This window comes from Vigna unguiculata, unplaced genomic scaffold (genome assembly GCF_004118075.2).
Source record: "Vigna unguiculata cultivar IT97K-499-35 unplaced genomic scaffold, ASM411807v1 contig_539, whole genome shotgun sequence".
In the NCBI taxonomy this organism is placed as follows: Eukaryota; Viridiplantae; Streptophyta; class Magnoliopsida; order Fabales; family Fabaceae; genus Vigna; species Vigna unguiculata.
In genome coordinates this window covers 120,837-141,316 of record NW_021011256.1, presented here as the reverse complement: position 1 = coordinate 141,316, position 20,480 = coordinate 120,837, and positions in this window count along the sequence as shown.

Genomic DNA, 20,480 nt, shown 5'->3' with positions numbered 1-20,480 from the left:
ATGGGGTTGTTGAGTCTTGCTGGAATTGTTGACAGGAAGGAAACTAATGGATATGTCACAATCAAGTGGACAAGAGAACCTTGTTACTTGGGTTAGATTCACATGAGCTTTGCTTCATTGCTTAAACTTTAAAAATTGAACTCGTGTGCTCTGAATCCTATCTTCAATTAATAATACTTTGTGTACAAGAAAATTATTGCATAATTAAGATATTGGATGCTTTTTTAATAAAAATTCTATATTAGTTTCATTTAATTATTAAATCTTTCAATGTATTTTACTTTAATGCTTCATAAATTCTTTATGCAGGTAAGATAAAAATATATTTAAAAGGTTTTCTTTTGATGAATAAAAAAAGTCAAAGCTTTTACTTTTTATTTGGTATTTAGTAAAAAAAGTACTTTTTTATAGTTTAAAATTATTTATATTTAAATTTATAATGTTGATTATTATAAAGGCAACTGTTGATAACTCTGTAATTTAGTGAATGAAAAATAATTGGCGTAGGTTCAACTATATGGCAATGTCAGATGAAAGGCAAAGAAACATGTCAAGAAAGAGAGATAGAGAACCATGTCAAGTCTTAGCATATCCTGAAGCAATTCTATTAACATTAGTAGTCAACCAAGAATTCATAGGAGAGTCGCTAAACATTTAAGATTAGGATAACATCTTTAGGTGTATAACTGCCTTATATATGTAAATATTATTAATTTGTCCTTATGAATATGGTAAAATAAGGGCTACCATATTTCCGAAATTAACATGTCAATGGGATTTTCTTTGTACAAAAAGTCTGAAAGATGAAGGTCGTTAATGCTGAAGGGAAGTCCAATTACTATTTTTATAATTTTATGGTTAGTTAACGTGCACTCAAATTAAAACTAAGTCAACTGAAAAACTCAATGACATTTTATGTTGGCAGAAAAGCATTATTGGTGTTGCAAAGAAGAATCTCACTTGTAAAGAAGAATCTCTGGATTTTATATTGTATGAAAAGTCTAAAACAAGAAGGCAATTAGTGTTAAAGGTAATTCCATATACGTTTTTACCATTATAGGCTTGTCTAATGTGCATGAAATTTAGAACATGGTTGCAGAAAAACATTAATTTTGCCCCAAACAAGTATGTCACACTGCAATTTATTTTGTACAAAAAGTCTGAAATACGAAAACACTTACTACTAAAGGTAAATTCAGTTAAGGCCACTAACATTCCATGTTGGCAGAAAACCATTATTGTTTCCTAAACAAGTATTTCACTGTGGACTTTATATTTGGTCCAAAAAGTCTGAAAAAGAAAGCTAATTTCTGCTGAACATAAATCCAATGATTTTTGTTATCTTATTGTTTGTTAATAAAGAATTTATTATATTCTACCGAACTTAAAATAACCATATTTCCAATACACTATTAATTTTCATTATTTGGTTGACCAACTCAATGTTGAATCATACCACGAAAGAACATTTCAAATGTCATCTCAATACCATAGTATCAATGTGTTTTTTTGTATACAACTATGTGTCTTTTTCTTTGTAAGATTTTGAACACAAGGACATCCTCATTCAATTAAGTAGTTTCCTTGACACTAAATAATTATTCACATGACACTATTAATTTTCATTATTTGGTTTACCAACTCAACATTGAATCGTAGCACAAATTGTTAGTTTTGAAATGGTTGAAAAGCCAAGAAGGGGGGGTTGAATTGGCTAGTTAAAAAAATTTAGGCCATCTTTGCAAGCTAAAAACCACCTTTAATTGAATCAAATAGATTACTAAGTTAAGATGCAAACAATACTTAACTGTACACTTTCAATCGATCAAAAATAGAGTTAATTGATTGATTTTACTAAACAGATTCTGTTCTAGTATAATCGATCGATTGAAACAAGAAAACAGTCGACTGAAATACTGGGAAAAATGCAAAAATGCGAATTTGAATTTTAAACCAAGAACAATGCACAAGAATGATCAAGATAGGTTCCAAATGATTATGTAAACATGCTCAATGCTGCAAATGCTATGAAAACATGCAAGAACATGAAAAAGATTATTAAAGCACAAGTTCTTTAAACTTTAAAATGAAAATGCAAGGAGAAAGGTTAGAGAAGAGAGGACACCACAAAATTTTATACTGGTTCACTCAAACCTGAGCTACATCCAGTTTGTCAAAGCAACCTGAGCTTGACTTTGAACTATTTCAAAAGATTTACAAAGTATCCACCCTTACACTTCCAAAATATGCAAAAACACCACAAAAGACTATTGAATCACACAAGAATCACACCAGCACAGCAAGAACCCTGTTGCAGACCTGGAAAACCACCAGGCACACACAAAAAGCTTGAGAAAGATCAAACCTCAGTGGTAGCACAACCTATCCTACCACAAACCACTTTCTCAAAGCTTTAAACCAAGCCAAAAGCTCCAAGAATTGATCCAAGATCAATCTTCAACAGCTGCAATACATATGATCACGAAGGAGAGAGTTTCCACAAGTTTCCAGAACAAATTCGTGCTTTAAAATGATCAACAAACCTCTCTTCCGAAAATGGCAGGTTTTATAGTCAAATCAATCGGTTGATTTCACTTGACTTAAGTGAAATCAGTCGATTAAAAACTAAATCAACTGATTGAATTTGTTGCAGTTTAAAACTACTACAGCCAACCTTTTAACCTATTGAAAAACCATTCAACAGACTAAAAGAGACATTTTAACCTGTTGAAAAACCATTCAACAGATTGAAAGACACACCTAAGACCAAAAACATCTAAAGATCTATTTTTCCTTTCTACAACTCCATTTTGTTGAGGAGTTCTAGGTGCAGAAAAATTATGCATAATTGTGTTTTCTTCACAAAAGTTTTCAAATAATTCATTTTAAAATTCTCCACCATCATCACTTCTCAAAACTTTAATTTTCAAATCTTTTTCATTTTGAATTACTTTTGCAAATTTCTTAAAAGCTTTAAAGGCCTCACTTTTTAATGTGAGAAAGAAGGTTCATGTATATCTTGAGTAATCATCAACAATAACAAGAGCATAATAATTTCCCCCAACACTTTTTGTCCTTGAAGGACTAAACAAATCCATATGCAAAAGTTCTAAAGGCTTTGATGTAGAAATCACATTTTTTGAATGAAATGAAGATTTTACTTGTTTTCCTTTTTTACATGCATCACATAGTTTATCTTTTTCAAACTTTATTTTTGACAATCCGATTACTAATTCTTTAGAAATTAGTTTGTTTAATTGTTGCATGTGAATATGAGCAGCTCGTTTATGCCACAACCAAGGATTTTCTTCTTTAACAACCAAACAAGTTATATCACTAGATGATGCAGTATCAAGATCAATCAAGTAAATGTTATTGTGTCTCATACCTTTTAAGGTTACTTATTTGGAGTCCTTTTGATGAATAGTGCAGTAGCCACTCTCAAATATTACTTTGAGTCCTTTATCACATAATTGGCTTATACTGATAAGGTTGTGCTTTAGTCCTTCCACACACAGTACATCCTTGATCTCAAAAGTATTTCTTCCACCTACATCACATGTTCCAAGTATTTTTCCCTTGTTGTTATCCCCATAAGTGACAAATCCTTGTTCCTTTCTTTTAAAGTTCTTAAACTTCTTTTTGTCTCCAGTCATGTATCTTGAACAACCACTGTCAAGATACCACATTGATCTTCTGGATTTAGAAGTCATCTGCAAAATAAGGAAACAATTCATTTAGGTCCCCAACAACTTGTTTGGGTCCTTAGGGTTAGAAGAAAAATATCTACTTATGAACAGGCACCCAATCATACTTCCCATTTGGAACACCAAAATGTTTAATATTGCATTTGTTTGAAGTATGGCCCTTTTTCATGCAATAAAAACATGTAGCAGTACATGCATATGTATTCATAGAATGAGATGTTCCTTTTTCTACCCAAACTCTACGAGTTCTTTTAGTATTATTTTTTAAATCATGATTATGAGCATGCTTGGACTTATTTGGATTTTTCTTGAGATCAAACTTTTCACAATTTTTATTTTCTAAGGCATCTTCAAGATGTTTCTCCAAAATACATATATCAAACATGTAACTTTTACATGAAGCACATTCAACCGTTTCTTTTTCTTTATTTTCTAGTATTGAAATTTTATTTTTTAGAAATTCTTCTTCTTCAAGAGATTTTTCAAATTTACTTTGCAAATCTTTAAAATCAGATTTTAACTTTTTATGAGCATTATCCAATTTACTAGATTTAAGAAGTAATTGTTGAAAAGCATCATACAAATCATCATACTCATTTTCATTGCAAGTAGAATTTACCTCACTGTCAGAATCATCGTGATTAGCCATCAAACATAGATTTGCTTCTCCATTATCAGAATCGCTAGAATTTGATGAGCTTGAGGCATTGTCTTCCCATGCTTTGTATGCCTTCTTTTTAAAGAATTTTCTGCCCTTCTTCTCTTCACTTTTCTTTGAATTTGGGCAATCAGCCTTGACATGTCCAGATTCTCCACATCCGTAGCATTTAAAATTTGAGGATGATCCTTGATTATCCTTCTTGTTGTTCTTGAATTGATTTTTACCTTTGGCCTTCATGAATTTTGTAAACTTCTTAATCATAAGACTAAGAGTTTCATCGTCATCTGAATCATCTTCTTCCTTTTGCTTTTTGCCTTTAACCACTTCAGTTTTGAATCATCTTCTCCGTGTTGCATCCGAAACATTTCGTATTCTTGAATCAAGGAGTTCTTGTGTGTCCTTTTCACATTGTCTGTTCCTTCATGAGTTACACGCAATATTTCCCACATATCTTGTGCACTGGTGCACACTGAGATCTTGTAAAACTCATCTAGGGTTAAGGCTGATGAAATTATATTTCTAGCTTTTACATCATACTGAGCGCGTCTATTTTCGTTTATTGTCCATTGCGAGAATGGCTTTGGTTCCTGCACATCATTTACAATATTAACAGGAACAAATGGACCATTTAACACAGCATCCCAAATACCTCTATCAACAGATTCCAAAAAAATTTGCATCCTAACTTTCCAGAAAGGATAATTTTCACCAGTAAATAGAGGAGGTTTGTTGATAGACGCACCCTCAACAAAAGTTTGATTTTGTCCAACCATTTTCGAAAAATTTGAACAACTATCAAAGCAAGCTCTGATACCAATTGTTGGTATCGCGCAGCGAAATGTTTAAGCGTTTGAACAAAAACCAAGAGGGGGGTGAATTGGTTTTAAGTGGTAAAATTAATACTTTAAAATTTTTCCAAAATTTTATCAATTAAATCAAATATTAATTCCTTTAAAAATAATAGTAGATGAAACAAAGAGATAGAGAAGAAGATTGATATTTATACTGGTTCGGATCAAAAGACCCTACGTCCAGTTGTTAATCTCTCAAAAACAAGATTAACTAAATCACTAACAAATATCAGATTTACAATCAGATAATAAAAAGAGTAAGGAAAGAAAACACCTATCTTGAACACACAAGCAATGAACACCTTTCTCTGAATCACACAGAGAACCTTGACCTTAGCTTTCCTAGCAACAGCAGCAGCACTCAATCTCCTAGAAAACCTCTCAGGAAAAGTTATCGCTCTACCCACACTAGGTTTTTCAAAGCTTCTTTTAAGAACACTAAGAGAACTCTCTTGCAGTCACAGCATTAGCACTCTACCTTCTCAAAAAGGTAAGTTAGAAGTAACTCTAATGTTCCTTAAATAAAGGTTCTGAAAATTAGGTCAAAAGCTGAATAGTCGTGCCCAACTGACCAAGATAATCGATTATCACAATTGATAATCGATTATTCTAGTGTGTTTTTTGAAAACAAATTTTTGAACAGATAATCATTTATCAGAGGTGATAATCGATTATTCCAGTGCTTTTCGTGAAAAAATTAACTCAGCTCAGGATAATCGATTATCCTAAGTGATAATCGATTATCACTTTGATTTTTCGAGAAATACCAGAATTTGCTTTTTGCGTATTGATTATAACTATTCTAATTACACTTTACAAGATAGCTTTATACATAACAACACATGTTCTTCATATTGACTTCCAGATGGCTTTTAGGCTTCTTTTATCATCATCAAAATCTTGCTTCAGCATTTAGACTTGTATTTGCTTTTGCCAACATATAGTAATTTTACTTAATTTTTTTTTGGCAGTTTGAACACGTCCAGTGTAGTGGATTTGTTTCCCTCTTGACTTCAATTCAAAATACTACACATCAAACACAAAATGTGTCACAAGGAACAAATTTTTAGGTATAGTAAAATAACTTATGCATGGCGTTCTTATTTGTGGTATTAAGAGAAAATTTAGTATCCAGATTCACCCAACACTCATTAAATAATTTTTTTGCAGGAATGACGATGGTTTGGTCTTTTATTTTGATGACATGGGCACTTGAAAATGAAATGGCATCAACAAACATCGTTACATGAAACATGTGTCTATAAATGACATCTCTGAATTGTCCACAAATTTATTATTTTGTACGGAGTATTTAGAACATGTGGCCATGGGTTGGTCCTCTTTTGGATTAAACATGATTGTAATTTTTGTTGTGCCATAGGTATGGTGAATGAGTCTTTCGTATTAAACATTTAACACTTGAATGGATGATTTCTTCATTGTACATTGACCAACTGATTTTATAATCAATGCATGATCCACTTCGAGGATATTTTTTATTCAATACATTTCAATAAAAACTTATCATCATTGATTTCATTGAAAGGGAGCCACACCAACATGTGTATGAACTTAAGTGGATTTGGGAAGACGTTTCATATAATCATTTTTACCATTCCATTATTTCTTGAATTAACATTCATATGTATACTAACATGGATCAGTCTTAAGACTACATTGTAATTCGAAGCGAATTAAGTTGTAAGCCACGTACGAGTTAATGCACGAGATAAAAAGTAACATATTTGACAAGTGATGGACCAACTTTTCAGCCCTCGATAAAAGGGAAAACGCCACCTATGCACAATAGGGACAGTCCACATTCCACTTATTTTAAACCTTATCTTAGGGCATTCCTGGGAAAACAACCCTGCTACATTTTTTAAGTGAAGTTGCATGTACAGAACAATTAATATGAAACCCACATATTTTTTTCGTAAAATTAATTTGCAAAAAAGAAAAGGAACTTTATTCCAATTACCATTTTATTCTTACAAAATTAATTGTAATTGAATTTGGGATACAATTTTCCTTTAACGTTTTCCAAAGTAAGATGAAAGTTTACAAACATTAATTAGTAACCACCACTAAATTTTGGAACCAAATTAATGTGGATGGCTATGGAAAGCACAGGAGGATAAATATTTCCCTCCCTAATACATATATAATCAAAAGTGAAATGTTTGAATGACAATTGTCATATTCGAATCATATTTTACAATTGTTTTCAACAAAAACTATTTACGTTTATATACATCTAAAACTTGGAGCAAGTAATTCCGATGAATATTTTCGGGATCCATAAACCAATCACATATGTAATGTTGCCTGAGTGCTTGAAGTTGTTCCTGCGGTATGGAATAAAGTAAATGAAATTATAACGAGTGAATACCATGAGAGCAAAACGAAATTCAATAAAAGGCACTTATAGAAGTGTATGCGGGGAAGTTTTTTTCATCAAAGATTGTTTCACCATCCCACAACTCAATATATCTCAACACTATCATGCCACAATCATATCTCTAAATATGTGAACATAAATTAAATCACAGTATCATATGAAGATAGTAATATTGGATAAAATGTAAGACAAAAATTGGTGCTTACAAATTGGGTTGAAGGGGAAGGTCTTGGGTAAGGACTTCAAATTTAGGTTTATCAGCATCAGAATCATTTCAAAGCAAACCAAATAAAATCTCCATGTTACAGGCCTTAAAAAAAGCCAGTACAAAATATCAATGTAAGACCCGAGAAAATTAAATAGTTATTTAAATAATTATTTAATTATGGCGGGTAATAGAAACATTTAAAGCAGTTAATGTGAGGAACTATGACATGGAAAAGTACTAGCTCAAGTGGTTGAGAGTATTTTATTGTGTGTGAGGACTTGGGTTCGAGTCCTATGCGTGCCACTTGGGTGTTATTTAAATTATGCGTTTTTGTGTGTTTATATATTGAATGCATGGGGTGATGATAAATTCCTAGAATTGTAAGAGTTATCATGAAATTTGGATTGGTTGAATGGTTTGGCCTTGGTTTGGTATGTGCATGGGTGTGGGTTCAAACCTTGTTGAGAACTAAATAATTTCTTTTTGCCAATTTTTCCTTTGGCATGAATGTGAAAAGGTTTGGAAAACCTAGTAGCCAAGAAGGCAGCCGTGAGTGCTGGTAAAATACATTGTGAGGGATATTGAGTAGACAAATACATTGTGAGGGATATTGAGTAGACATTAACACACACTTTTATAGTAATTTTCGTTTTAAAAGGTTAAGTGAAATTAAGGGTGGAATGAATTAGAGTGAGAGAGGATAATTAAGGGATTAAGAGTCTGAGACAGGGGAGTGCATACGAAATCACAGACTTCTAGGCGATTGGCACGAATTGTAGAGGAGAATTGGAGTGGGAAACCATTGTGGAAGAGTGAGGCAAGAGCAAGGGTGAGTTTGAATTAAAAGTCACGTGCAATCCGTGTTTGGAGCGAGGATCAGAGGTTAGGGGAGCTGGAATTGTACCTTTAATTGCGTACTGTTTAATTTCATGAACTGTATGATTAAATTGATGCATGTACAATACCCTGCTGTGTATAATTCGTGTTTCTGGAATTTTCCAGAAACCGCCTGGCGGATGATGAACTGCCGCCAGGCGACTCATCCAATTTTTACTTGTTTCCTGGGTTCCAGAGAGGAACCGCCTGGCGGTGAGCGTTGTGTCGCCAGGCAACGCGTGACGACCAACCCAGATTCTGGGTTTTGCTTGAACTACCTAGCGGTGATGAACACCCGCCAGGCGACGTGGACCAATTTTGGTTCGGTTTTGGTGTTTTGAGTGTTCTGATTGGATTCTAAATGGAAGGAAAGGGATCCTTAACTTTTAATTGAATACTTGACTAAAGAAATTGGGGAATTTCACTATCAATTAGAGTTAATTTGAGAGAACTGTTAAGAACACCCTTTTTAGGTTGATGAATTGGGGATTTCGAAAACGACACACATCTAAATGGAAAAATGTGAATGGATTCGCGTATGGAAAGTGTTAGAGATGAATTGTAATCCTAAAAGATAGAATCGGATCTTATAGAGTCAGAAATTGGTGGAAATTAGAGTTGTTGTGAAGGAGGTAAGGTTCGCAGGTGCAGGAACCGCCTGACGGCACCCATTTGGTCGCCAGGCGCCATACCAGTGAGACATGGTGCTCTGATTCACAAAAAACGCTATTTTTCGTACTTTTCGTGGAACAGGAATTGCCCGGCGGTAGTTTCATGCCGCCAGGCGCCACCGATTTTTCTGGTCTGCACAGTTTTCGTGAAACTGCATTTCCCGCTTCGTTAACCGTCCGATTTAGGTGAAATTTTGTAAGGTGTTTCACAACATGTTGTTCTTCACTTTGAACGGTGGAGATTCATTTTGGATGCCTGAAGAGGGAGATATACGTCACTCATGATTGGTTGTTGAATTCCCTAATAGTATTATTACTAATGGATGATTGAGTGTGATCAAGTGCTGGTATGGCCTTGATTGGTGAATGTATATATATAAATATATTGATGCATGATTGATGAGTATGTTTTTGGTAGTGCTTGTTGAGACATGTTGAATATATGAACCTATATATGTTAGCTCGAATGTAAGATGTTATAAGCGTGGGAATAAGGCCACTATTGATGATATCACTATGACCGAGTGTTGCATGATCATGACGGGTTTTGGAAAAGTATGGGAACATGATAATCATACTTTAAATGTAATGGAATTGTAAGCATGCAAAGGGTTGGGAAAATGAGAAGGGGAAAATAAAGTGTGTGTTGGAATTGATTTAAGAGGTAAGTATATATGAATTATAAAAGAGAGGAATGTGTGCTTATACTTGAAAGATGCATATGTGTTGTGATGTTGTAATTTGGAATATATGAATGTGTATGTTGATTTCTGGATGTTTGAGAATTAAATGGTTGAATTCTAGGAAATTAATTAGAGTACCTAAAACCCAGTAGTGTCACATTACTGGTGTAGCGCCAAGCGGTGTAGACTGAACCGCCAAGCGATAGTATGAAACAGGAATGTCTTATAAGTTGTGGCGCCCGACGGTGATGTGGAACCGCTAGGCGGTCTGTACTGCCATTTCGCCTAGCGGCGCTTAGGCTACGCTAGGTGATGGTGTAGTGGTAGGGTGCATTGTGATATGTTTTGCATGGTTTGTGGTGTGGGTCCTGGTCTGGGATATGCTTGATGTTGTCATGAGCGGGTAGGTTCATGACTGGTGATGAACACGTGATGATATGAGCGGGGAGGTTCATATTCTATTACTCTCGTGTGGGGATACGAGCGAGGTAGGTTCGTATGTTCCGTGCTCACACTTGAGAGATGCTGCGTGCGGGGAGGTACGTAGCTGGTGGATCACGTGTGTTGGACTACGAGCGGGGAGGTTCGTAGAGTTGGACCACGAGCGGGCAGGTTCGTGGAAGCATTGGAATCCCTAAGACCAGCTTGAGTATGTACCTTGTGTAGGGTGGTGTTGATGAGGCCATCGGCGCCATTGATCAGCGGAAACATGCTCCGTTCGTTGGAGAATGGCCTCCAATCGTCGATTGTTCGGTGGAATCGACGAGGAAACGCAGCGGAAGACTCTTAAGATTGGATTTGCTTTCGTTCTCACACTGAACTCACACGCACACTGTGTTTGGAACCCTAGGAGGAGAAATCCTCTTCTAATGGGAAAGGGGAGCTAAGACGAACGGTGGGAGTACTCTCAACCAATATTCTCATTCATCAAAGCTGACTAATACATGAGATTGGCTTGCCTTTATATAGGTGAAAAAGGCAACCAGAAAAAGTATGGAAGGAGACTAACGGCAGCACGGCCGTGTACACGAACCCTAACAGAAAAGGGGTTGGGGAATACGTTGAAACCTAACAGAATAAACCCTAACGGAAGGTAGTGTGGGATGCGTGAAGGTTTGAAAGATCCATCTCAGTGGCTGGTGGACGAAGATGACCCTAGCGGCAGCTTGATGGATACGCGTGAATGTTATGGACCTTCGCTGCAGCTGAAGGAATTGGGCTGGAAGAAGGTTGGGCGAACAAGAACCCTAACGGCGCTCCAACACAAAACAAAGGTGGAAAAGTTTTGGCTGGTTGGAGGCTGAACGAATTAATTCACGTGAAAGGGCTGCCTTAAACATCACTGAATGCGGGTCAGCAGAGACACCTCCTTGCTGCTAGACAATGAATTGGGCTGACTGAAGACGAAGCCCAATTGCCGGCTTCTCACTCCAACATTAGGCAGATGCTCTTCTTTCCACACCCCCATCATGCATAATGTGCTGCACGAGATACCATTGTGGTTGAAGGAAAACGTGCTGACGAGGTATGGTGAAATGCGTGGGCTGCAGAAGCTCTGAAAGTAATTGGGCGCAGGCCCAATAAAAGGAAATTATGCAACATGCTTCCAATAATTGGCTTGGCTGCAATTAACAAAACAAGCCCAATTAGAACATCCTTTATTTAATTAAAAATAAAAGAAAATAAAAGAAATTAAAAAGATTGGGCCCAGGCGTTGGCCCAATGCTATAAGCCTTATTAGGGTCACATCATCCCCTCCCCCTTGAAAAGGATCTGTCCTCAGATCTAGAGGGTTATTAAAGGCTCACAGCAACCAAAATTATAGTACGACCAGGATCAAAAACAAATCTGCAATAGTCATCAAATAAAAGTGAATTAAAATTATAATGACCATGCAGTAAAATTGAGTGGGGACTATGTGAAAATAGGCTTATAAATTTTGAAAAAGTTGGTGTTAGGCCCACTTCACAAAAAGAATGTTTGACACAAAAAGAATCTTTTTTTCTTCTCATTTATCTCTTTTTCCTCTTGTTCTTGTTGAGCACAAAGCATCGCAAGCTCTTCTTTTGCTCTCTTCTTTTCAAACTCTCGAAGCTTTTTAGCTTGCTCTCTTTTGTATATTTCTCTCTTTCTTTGTTCACTCAAAAGCAAGTCTAAATTGTACTTAAAATCTTTTTCTAGTCTAGAAAACTTGGCAATGTTTTGGATGAATGCATCTCCAATGTCAATGAAGTCTTCTATCCTAGCTTGTTGTTCTTTAGTGATCCTAAATGAAGGGGATATGAAATGTTTCCACATGCATGTTTTTAATTCATAAAATGTATTGATGCATGATGTTCTCCCCTTTTTCACTAGATATTGCCTCTCTTGCCACCAATCTAATGCACGTCCTACAAATCTAGATGTAACATGCTTAAGAATGTCTATATGACTATATTTACTAAACATTGGTTGCACCAACTTCTCAGTATCCCACATCCAATCTTTAAATGATATTGGTCCTATATCTTCCCCAAAGAATGGAATGTCACTATGAATGCAACTCCTGACTACAATGCCTATCTAAATGCACACTATTATGCCTATCTACATGCATACGGCTAGAAGAAAAACTCATTTTGAAACACTTTTGACTAAAACAATTTTTTTTACAAAGTTGATGAATTTCTAAAGAGAAAGTAGTGGAAAAGAGTTCTAGAGATACTTCCAGGAAAGGGAGGTGAGTCACATGGACAAGCTTAGGAACCAAGCCTTTCCTAGCCAGAGATCTCTAAAATGCTTTCACAAAATTTCTCAATAAAAATTACAAATGAAACAGATTGTATGAAAAACAAATTGAGAAAGTGTGTGAAGAAAGTGAAAACTGAAAGACCAAAAGAAGGTCAACTAGGTGTTAAAGACATTGTACCTAGATATCACGGTGACCTAAAACAGAAATTGCAAACACACAAAACCTGGGCATTAAAACATAAAACAGAAAACATAAAGGCGAAAAACTTAAACTAGACGAAAAATCCTAAGTGAAAATTCAAGTGGCCGTTGGAACCCCTTGAACATCACACTAAACGCTTAAACTATTACAAACTTGCTAAGGATGGGATTGCGCTAAAGCATTTTCCCACCTAAGCCAAATGAAAGGAAAACACTGAAATGTGAAAGAAAAATTTACACAAAATCCCGTGACATCCAAAAACAGCAAAAACTAAAAAAATAACAGTATGCTACGTCTCTCTCTCGGCTAGCCTCCAAAATATACCACCCTCAAGTGTGTGTACTCCTCCTTGAAGGTCCCAACTCACTCCTTTTTCCTCTCGGTGGCCACTCAAACTGTTTTTCCTCACCACAGCTGCACTTTGCAGAAAAGGTATCACCTACAAGGCTACCAAAAACAGTGAGTGCAAGTCAAATGAACCAAGAACAAATGAGTAGTCAGCCACGTTTGAGAGTAAAAGCAGAAAACAATAAAAGTTCAAATTTGAGATAAGGACAACATCAAGTGATGGATATAATAGACAAACTCAAGGATAGCCAATAAAGACAAGCAAGAAAAAGGCAAAGCAATAAAGGATAGCACACAAAAGGATCCTAAGGAATGTAGCTAGAGTAAGATGAATAAAACCAAAATCAAGAAGACACAAAACAAGTTGAATCCAAAATAGTGCACGTGCATCTCAAATTGAAACTGAAAATACAATGTAAGGATGAAGTTATGAACTGCTCTAGCAACTTTCTTTTTTTTTTTTTTCAGATGTTCTTATTATCAATCTCTTCCCACTGATTTTCTTTTCACTGTTTTCTTTTCAACTTTCAAAGATCAGCATACTCTTTATTTTAGGCCACAGTTCACAACAATTTTCATGCTTCCAATGTCAATTAACAGATGCACATGAAGAATTATCAAAAGATTCAACTTAAAAAAAAATATTGGAGAATGACATAGGTGAAATGAGACTCTCTCGGTCAGGGCTGCAGAATGAATTGTGGTAAAATACATTAAGATAGCATTCTGAGAGGACTTGTGGAGAACAAGTGGGTAACACTACTGGAACAAAACCAACATGACATGAGAATGCAGATGCGAATATCAACCAATACAACTGAAAGCAAGCAAGCAACGCATAGAACTAAATCTGCAAATAGAACGAAACTGTATGCAGCAGATTGGAATCAACCAGATCCAGTCAATATGAAACAGCTTGCAATTAAGAATCAATCAAGGAATCAATAAACAAAGTCACGGCTAGTGTAGGGACTAGCAAAATTATGCATCAGATTTTGTAAAGAAACAGTTGCAGTGGGATATGGCAGAACTGACACTGATACACCACCAATCCTCAATGATAAGATAATGTGACAGTGTAAAAGAGCATCAACAGAACCAAGACTTAAAGAAAATTTGCAATCAAATGTTGGCAGCTCAAGCAAATAGACATGAATTGCAGTTTTGAAATCAGTTTCAGATAGCCACAAAGCTAACTGATACATGTGTATGAAGCTGAACTAATTGCACATAAGCTACATCACACAACAAGTAATAGAAGCAGAATATGGTAAAACTGCAATAAAGAGCATGACTCAGCCAATCATGAGTATAAGCAAAGATGCACACTGAAAATCTTGATTCATAAGACGAAACAACAACTAAAGCAAAGATCGTGAATGAAACGTTAGGAAAAGATATCTAGGTAATCACAAATCAACAAAAGTGTGATATAGCAAACAATAGACACGGTCAAAGCAATGAACCAGATAGCAGCACACAATTGATTTCATATCCCAAAGCACATAGAGGTAGCCACAAAAACCAATAGCATAAAACATCAACTCACAACTTTAGCAGACAATTAGGGTATGAAACAGAAACAGTTTGCTGCACAAGGAGAAGCTCAACACTGAAAACACAGAATCAACAATTATGGACAGGGCCTATGCATACACAAACCAAAGCATGAGTGTCCACACGTAAATTCTGATACATATCAGATTAGACTGTGATGGAATGCACATGAACTACTTTGGTCACAACAATCCTTGGCCAACAGATGAATTTCCAAAGCAAGAACAGAATCAAACAAAGAACAAAGGAACAACAGAATCAACTACCATGAGTGAAAAACAGCTAAACTGAAACTGGAACAGAACTGGAAAACAAACGCATTAACTGTGAAAATATTTGAAAAATTGCACCAAGAGCAACTAACTGGCCAAGCACTAATTCAAGAAGCCAGAATGCACAAAAACAAAGTGCGAACATAGCCTATGCTTTCAGCTAAATCAAAACCTCATGAGTGCTCTGAACAGATCCAGATTTGAATAACTCAGAAGCAGTTTGGTAGCAACAATCATTGGCCAGCACTTAGCTCAATATCAGACGAACATCAAATTGAAGCAATAAACAGCTTAGAAACAACAAATTGGCAGCAGAAAACACATAGAAACAGGATGTGCAGATTATTTGTTCATGATCTAAGAACAAATCAGAATTCAACAAAACGCAGAACCTAATCACGTGATACACATCAGTGACAAAATAGACGCGCAACACAGATCAACAGAACAAAAGTAGGCACACATCTATGGAATCAGCAACATACAAAGCAACTAACATGACCTAAGACAAAACATGATTTGAAAAAAAATAAAGCTAAGTAAGAAAACGAAATTAAACCTAAGACATGCATTGGAATGCTAGAATCAGAGAGCTAGACATAAAATCATCATCAGTATTGATTCAGAAAATAAGAACAAATATGCGTGAATCAATTTCAGCAATGAATAACCACTACACAGATTCAGAACAGAAAATCAGACGCAATCAGAATGTGAACAATACGGAATCAAACAGATAAGAAAAAAAAAATTCAGAGATAAAGAAGAAGCTTATCTCGTCGCGGTCCAGCAGGAGTGGCTCTGAATACCACTTGATGAGGCCATCGGCGCCACTGATCGGCGGAAACATGCTCCGTTCGTTGGAGAATGGCCTCCAATCGTCGATTGTTCGGTGGAATCGACGAGGAAACGCAGCGGAAGACTCTTAAGATTGGATTTGCTCTCGTTCTCACACTGAACTCACACGCACACTGTGTTTGGAACCCTAGGAGGAGAAATCCTCTTCTAATGGGAAAGGGGAGCTAAGACGAACGGTGGGAGTACTCTCAACCAATATTCTCATTCATCAAAGCTGACTAATACATGAGATTGGCTTGCCTTTATATAGGTGAAAAAGGCAACCAGAAAAAGTATGGAAGGAGACTAACGGCAGCACGGCCGTGTACACGAACCCTAACAGAAAAGGGGTTGGGGAATACGTTGAAACCTAACAGAATAAACCCTAACGGAAGGTAGTGTGGGATGCGTGAAGGTTTGAAAGATCCATCTCAGTGGCTGGTGGACGAAGATGACCCTAGCGGCAGCTTGATGGATACGCGTGAATGTTATGGACCTTCGCTGCAGCTGAAGGAATTGGGCTGGAAGAAGGTTGGGCGAACAAGAACCCTAACGGCGCTCCAACACAAAACAAAGGTGGAAAAGTTTTGGCTGGTTGGAGGCTGAACGAATTAATTCACGTGAAAGGGCTGCCTTAAACATCACTGAATGCGGGTCAGCAGAGACACCTCCTTGCTGCTAGACAATGAATTGGGCTGACTGAAGACGAAGCCCAATTGCCGGCTTCTCACTCCAACATTAGGCAGATGCTCTTCTTTCCACACCCCCATCATGCATAATGTGCTGCACGAGATACCATTGTGGTTGAAGGAAAACGTGCTGACGAGGTATGGTGAAATGCGTGGGCTGCAGAAGCTCTGAAAGTAATTGGGCGCAGGCCCAATAAAAGGAAATTATGCAACATGCTTCCAATAATTGGCTTGGCTGCAATTAACAAAACAAGCCCAATTAGAACATCCTTTATTTAATTAAAAATAAAAGAAAATAAAAGAAATTAAAAAGATTGGGCCCAGGCGTTGGCCCAATGCTATAAGCCTTATTAGGGTCACATCAGGTGTGCTTTGGTTGTTTTCGTTATCATGTTGTGTTGTGAAACTTGGATCAGGGGATGCTGTGCCATGAGCGGGTAGGTTCATGGATGGTGGTGAACACGTGATGATATGAGCGGGGAGGTTCATATCATGTTACTCTCGTGTGAGGATACGAGCGAGGTAGGTTCGTATGTTCCGTGCTCACACTTGAGAGATGCTGCGTGCGGGAAGGTACGTAGCTGGTGGATCACGTGTGTTGGACTACGGGCGGGTAGGTCCGTAGAGCAGGACTACGAGCGGGGAGGTTCGTAGAGGCAGGACCACGAGCGGGCAGGTTCGTGTGAGCATCATAAACCCTGAATCCGAGGCTAATTATTTATGTGTTGTGAAGGTTGAAAAGCCTTGGGGATTAAGGTTTGGGCCAAGAATTAACTAGAATAAAATAGATGGGTGTATCTTGACTTTTTTTTATTAACTTATATGTTAATTGTTTATGAGCTCACCCTATCTGCTTGTGTTTGGCGATGATCGTGTAATGCGTTACACGGGAGCAGATGATGTTGCAGGTGGTGCTGATGAAGCATAGCATCGGAGAGAGGGTTAACTGGGAAAAGCTTTTACTGGAGTTTTATCATTATTGTTTTTATGAAATTTGTAAACAGTGTTTTACTGATTTGTGAATTTGGATACTGTATTGGAGTTTCATAAATTATGGATTTTTGGATAACATCCGATTAATAAATGTTATAAAATTTCCCACGTTTTTGGGAAGCGAAGTATAATAAATGAGGTTTTCATCATATTTCTTAATTTTTATTACTTAAATTAGTAATATCCGACCGGGATGTTACAATCAACATACATTTTAGTCATGAATAATTGAATTTGCCAACTACAGCAATTATATTAAGAAGTAAACTTACAATTGCATTGTCTATTATTTTTCTTCCATGTCGTGTCCTTCCAAGAGAGTCAAGGACAAAAAATTGGTGTGTGCGACAGTTGATTGCATAAAACCACCAATGCTGCTCATGGATTATAGAAGCAAATACCTTCCAAAAAAAACAATCACTAAACATCCACAATTACTATTTAATAAATAAAATTACAAATCTTCATTCTTACAAAATCTGCTGTCAATATATCGTGTACTGAAACTAGCCCACGCGTCCCCTAAGATCCATTGGCGTCTCTTTGCCTTACCTTTCTACTATCTTCTACAACTGCGGTCTACATTCAACATTTCACAATTAAATTTTGATAAATCATCATCAACAACATCCATCAAATATAAAAACTTAAAAAACAATAAGAATTATAATACCTTATACAGAGGACCAAACACAACTCTCTTGATCAACCCATTCAATTTTCTTTGTCTATACATGAAGGTATTGCAAGCAAACAAAATGGCCTGACAAAATTTGAAAGCAACAATGTAATTTGAGTAGACAAAATAACAAATTTATAAATATACATGACTTAAGGACATTACCATGTTGCAAAGCTTTCCACGAGGATGAAATCCCCAACACTCAATTGTGGTTAGTATTTGTTGATTTATGTCAACCACAACTTTCCTGAAAAGTGTAAATTTAGAATTAACACTATATAACCGTGAAAATACAATCATGAAATTTATATCCACAACAGTAACTTACCTGTCATTTTCTGAGACAAGAATCCGATACAATTGAGTTAAGTCTACATCTAATGAACATTTTTCTAGTTCAATAATGGGAATAATTTCCATTCCATGATGATTGTATTCAGAAGTACATTGCTCTAATTGATCAAAATTACATGATTGAGGTTCTTCAACATCAAAGGCATCACCTTTATGAAATGAAAAGGCTAGAGGTTGATGAAAGAAAGATGCATCAAGTTCCTCACCTCCACGGGCATACTCTTCTTCCATACTGCTCAGTTGGTCCTAATTGACGAATGACCCAATAATTTCTTTTCAACTTCCTTTTGCACCATTGCTTGAATTCAGTAAAGGACATGTCATCTATTCCTTTCTTTGGATGTCATCTTCACCAATATTTAAGGCATCATGAACAACATCAATGTTTTTTTCCTCTTTAGTTAATTCCCAACCAAGAATAACCTGCATAATGATGTCCAAACTTTATACCTTATTGGTACACAAAATAGAACTTAATCAACTAAAGTAAAACGAATGCAATACAATACCTTGTTATATTCAAATGCGGATTTGATTCCATGAGTCCTAATCATCAAGGACGACCAACTCAAAATTCTCGGGAAAATAACATCACCTTCATAAGACCTTAACGAAAGTAGTCGACAAACCAAAAGCTAAAAAATTAAGGAACTAATTAATCATCAACTTCACAAACACAAGGCTAACAAAATACAACTTGGCTAAAATAATAAATACCTGCAAAACAGCCACTGACCCAGCTACAATTATGGCAGACGTGTTTTGATCTTGCCTTAAAGTGTGGTAACCACGATTGAAACCTTCAACCAAAAACCTATGGACAGACCTTGACCAGTTGTATTGATTCAAGTTGTCAAGGTTATCCAACAATCTAAATGGCATGTTTGTCACAGTCCTAGAAGTCCTGGAAAAATACAAAAGAGCAAAACATAGCAACAAATATAAATGACAAACATTGTCTACATTGTCATTGTCATCGTCATCGTCACTCTGTAAATAAAAGTATATCCTATTAACAATGTCATCTATTGTTATTGGTTGATGTTCTAATAATGACTCGATCACCCCGCACACAACACTATTGAATTCTACATCAACCCCAATAGCATTCAAACCCAAACAAACACAAACATCTAAAACAAACAACTGTACCAAATGTTGCCTGATACATATACTTTCATGTTCAAGGACACACCGACTAAGAGTATGTTTTAACAACACTCCATTGATATCCAATGGTTTCACCATCTCAACACACCACCTAAATGGAGTGACTCCAATTCGAAAGCGATGTCTTGATCTCAATAAACCATTAACTTGAACAATGTAGTCTGTTTTACAACGGTTACAAACCACAAGCTAAAATACCAATCAAATAGTTAAAAAACATGTTAAAAAACATCAAGATATGAACTTAATTAACTATAATAAATAAATGGATCATAATCACAAACATTTACCTTCCTTGACTCACCCTCTTCTTCTGCCATAGGTATCTAAAATCTCCTACTCGGGTAAACACTTTATATAGGTAAGGTATTCCAATAAATAAACAACAAACACGACACCCAAATAATAGTTCGCGATTAACCAAAATACTAAAATTTTAAATCTATTATAAAAGTTATATAAATGTTAATAATTACACCATACAATAATTTATTAGAATTGTGAATAACAATCTTATCATTTTTATAATAAAATCTTGGCTTCATGGTAACTTTTTGTAAACCAATCCTGATTTTAACTTTTTACAAA